This window comes from Mustela nigripes, unplaced genomic scaffold (genome assembly GCF_022355385.1).
Source record: "Mustela nigripes isolate SB6536 unplaced genomic scaffold, MUSNIG.SB6536 HiC_scaffold_1669, whole genome shotgun sequence".
Classification (NCBI taxonomy): domain Eukaryota; kingdom Metazoa; phylum Chordata; class Mammalia; order Carnivora; family Mustelidae; genus Mustela; species Mustela nigripes.
The window spans coordinates 1950-5961 of NW_026741076.1; the positions used below are offsets into that span (position 1 = coordinate 1950).

The window sequence follows — 4012 nt, forward strand, 5'->3', positions numbered from 1 at the left end:
ACTCCCTCGCTCATCTCCCTTCTCTGTCAGCCCTGCAGGAAGCTGAGACTCCTCACGAAGCCTGGAGGTGGGAGGGTAGGTGGGTGGACCCTGGCGCGGCGGTCCCGCCCCTCGGTGCCTGTGTGAATGTCTGTGTGGCCGTGACGCAGCGCCGGCGGCGGCGGGGAGGGAGATTGGGCCAACTGGAGAGGGAGGCGAGCGGATTGCTGGGGCTGCTCGGCTCCTGCGCGCCCTCGCGCTCCCTGCCGCCCGCCGAGGTGCAGGCAGGGCGCAGGCGGCGGCGGGCGGCATGGAGAGCCTGCTGGAGAACCCGGTGCGTGCCGTGCTCTACCTCAAGGAGCTCACGGCCATCGTGCAGAACCAGCAGAGCCTCATCCACACCCAGCGCCCGCGCATCGACGAGCTGGAGCGGCGGCTGGACAAGCTAAGCGCCGAGAACCGCAGCCTGTGGGAGCACCAGCAGCTGCTGCAAGCCCAGCCTCCGCCCGGGCTCATCCCTCCGTCGCCAGCCCTGCCGCCTGCCACCCCGGCCACCGCTGCCGCCGCCGGGGCCCAGGAACCTCTCCAGAACCACGGACAGATCTCTCCCGCAGCGCCACAGCCCGCGCTGGAGCAGCCACCGCTTCAGCACCACGGACAGCTCCTGGCGCGGCCCCACCCAGACCCCAGCACCAGGGCTCACGCACCTCAGTCGCCCACCAGCACCCAGTGGCGCCTGGGGCCGTCGCCGACAAAGAGAAGGAGCAGCCCCCGAGTTGTTGCACTGCTGCTGGAACCCTCCTTCAGCATAAATCCCCCGCCGACCTCGGCAAGGGCGTCCTGAGCAGGAGACCCGAGTGAGTGGGGAAGAAGGGAGGCGGATTGTAGTGACAGAAAGAGAAGCAAATGGGTGTAAGGAGGAGATAAGGGGGAAATTGGGATCCCCTAAGAGTCTGAAGGACTAGGACAACCTGAAGTGAAGAGATGAGAAGATGTTTGGAGGTAGAAGTGTGTCAAGGAGATTTGGGGGGAAGGAGGGATTGATATCAGTGTTTGGGAGGTTTCAGGGGATGTTGGAGCAAAAGAGAGAATCCAGACCCTTACGGAGGGGCAAAGAAGGGAAGAAATGGGTTTTTAAGTGATTGGGGATATCAGAGACTGACAGATTTTAAAGGGGACAAGATCAGGAGGAAGTTGTGATGAAGATTACACTGAAAAAAAAAAAGAAGAGGTGATTTTTTTTTTTTTTAAGTTAAGAGGAATTTGGAAGGGAGTTTAGGTAGTAAAATTATTTGAATGGAAAGAGACAGAGGCTTGGCAAAGATGCATGTTAAGGGCTTTAAAAGGACTAGGGTCCAGGAAGAGTAGAATTGGGGTCTGAGAAAATTTAGGAGGCAGGGTATAAGGCTGAAAAGAAGGAATGATGTGAGAAGGCAGGGGTGCTGGGGATAGAGAAAGGGTGGGAGAAAACATTTCCCAGGGGAATAAGTCTAGCTCTTTCACTGATGCAGTGGGATCAAAGCCAGGAGTGGTTCTTAGGGAAAGCTTACTCTGCTGACCTGAGTGGGCATCTTTCTTCTGAGTCCCCACAGAACCAAAGGGGTGCAAAGACACAACGCACCAAGCCAATGGAGGACTCAGTTACAGCATGAGGACTCAATCTGGCTATAGCTCTTTCCCTCTGACTCAAGGAGGATTTCTGTGCAGGATGGTTGGCAATTGTGGAAGGGGAACAATGATGGGAGAGAGAGTCGGCAAACGGAGTTGTTGGCATTTGGATGTTTAAGTCTCTCTCTGTTATGGCTGGTGACTGCATTCTTGTTTCCACTTGGTTATTTGGTGATATTAGGAATCTCCTGTTGGGTCCTGAGAGAAAGATACTCATTAGCCCTCAGTGAGGTACTCTAGGAGCTCAAGCTCTTTCTTTACTTTCAATGTCTATGAACCAGGGACTTGGGAAGAAGAGATGAAAGAGGACTGGAATGTTCTGTCCTCTGTATTGGGCAGGCTGTGACATATCAGCTTCCTTCCTCTGAGTATACAGGTGATGGGAGAACTGCATGGAAGAACAGCTCAGGGGAAATCAGTACCTAGTCAGCACGTGACACTGACAATGGTGATGTTACAGGAGGAGGTGGGTGGGGTGGCAGGGAGGAGAGCCAAGAATCTCATCTCATCTAGTCTCGGCATGTTTCAAGTCTGCGGATACTTGTGGGGATTTGGTGTATTCCTTCAAAACTCATTTTCTCCTCATATCTATGTAGTTCGAGAAGTTGGGGAAGGATATGTTAACTCCTAGAGAATAGACTTGACTGGAACCATGGTCTCCTAGGGGTGAAGACCCAGGATGATTTGACTTGGCAGACCTATAGCAATTGCGTTAAGCCCCCAAAAGGTGAAGCCTTTTTCCCCAGCTCCCCCAATGGCTCATCTGTCCTTCCTTCAGTTTCAGTTTTCTTTCCTTATCTGACATAAAAAGCAGAAAGTCAGGTTTCCCTCAGTGCCCAGGATTCAACAAGACAATGTTCTTACAAGGTGTTATGTGGCTTTCCCCTAAGTAGGGGGGAAAGACCTATTTCATTTGTTTTTCTGGGGGTTGCTACAGCTTCCTGATAATTATGATTCTTCACCTGCTTCCTCTCCTCATGCCCTTTGGTATCTCCTTTCTCTTCCCCACATTCTCTGCATCTCTTCAGGGAACTAAGAGCAAAAAGGGTTGAGGAAAGATCATTTTTTCTGGGAAAAGGACTTTGTTGTGGCCCCCAAAGTAGCTTGAAGAGCCCCAATTCTTCTGCCCATAGCGTCTTCATCTTTCCTTCTCCTTTGTCCTGTTTTTGCTTCCCATAGGAGCAAAACAAAAATAAGAAATAATTAGAATGGCAGAGGGAGTGAAAGTTGTTAAAAATCTCTCACCTAGGAAGTTGTTAAAAATCTCTCACCTAGGAAGTTGTTAAAAATCTCTCACCTAGGAACCTAAGAGGTTAATACCCCAAGTAGCCCCCTCCTTCCTCCAGCTCCTCCAGTGTCTCCCCTTGCTCCCGGAGCCTGGACACTAAGAGACAGAGAGAGTGTCTTACCTCCTGTCTGCAACACTCTCTCCCCTTGGATGTGAAACCATGGACATCTTGGCTCGCTGAACACCTTTTGTGCCTTTTGTGCCACTCATTCCTCCACACTGTTTCGCTGAACTTCAATCCAAGTTTCCCTCACAGAACCTCAGTAATGACTCACTGTTGCTGATTACATTTGGTCCCATCTAGATTCTACCCCTGACCCCCATTTTGTATGGGTATTCTCCTCTGCCCATATCTCTCAGTGGTGCAGGGCTGGATGAAACCAGCAGGCAGAGATCTTTACGGGTAGAGTGGGGTGAGGAGAGGAAGAACAGAGCCAGCAGCCCTCTCCTTGATGTTTCTTCTGGGGAGCTCCCTGCTGAATCAGTTCTCTACTGGGCACGCTGAAGTAAGAAGAAGACATGGCAGATGAGGTCTTCTGATCATAATTTTACTGAAATCCTTTCTCATTCTTTTACTTGCCCTTCTCTGGCCTCATTATAGTAAAGATGGGGCCCTGGGGAGGTTGCTGAGGGTTGGGCGAGTGTTACATGGGGCCGGCACTGTGTTAGACGCATTATCTTCCCACACAGTTTGTCTCTTGTACCCAGAGCTCCTCTTCCTGCCCAAATCCAGGAGAGGCAAGAGCCCCGGGGAACCTGGGCCCAGAGAACAATGCATCATTTAATTGTCATCAGATCTGCATTATTATGCAGCCTTGCTTCTCTCTCTTCTTCAGCTAAGGGCGATAGGAAGGTGGTGGCCTCAGAGGTCAGGCCAAGGAAGTGACGATGAAGGAGTGGATGATTGCAAAGATATCACTGAAGAAAGACGCTGGAGGGGTTAACGTTCTTTCTCTGCATGCTTCCTGGCTTTTGCTAAGCTCCAGCCGCCACTGCTTTTGCCTCTTAATGAAAGCAGCTATCTAGCTTCCTCCTCTTTATTTTTTCAATCAAGGCTCACAGCATCTACAGAATTGA

The 4012-nt window shown here is 51.4% G+C and overlaps 1 pseudogene; it reads left to right on the forward strand.

Moving 5' to 3' along the window:
- Nucleotides 1-264: 264 nt before the first annotated feature.
- LOC132008853 (IQ motif and SEC7 domain-containing protein 3-like) lies at nt 265-840 on the forward strand (annotated as a pseudogene).
- Nucleotides 841-4012: the final 3172 nt, after the last annotated feature.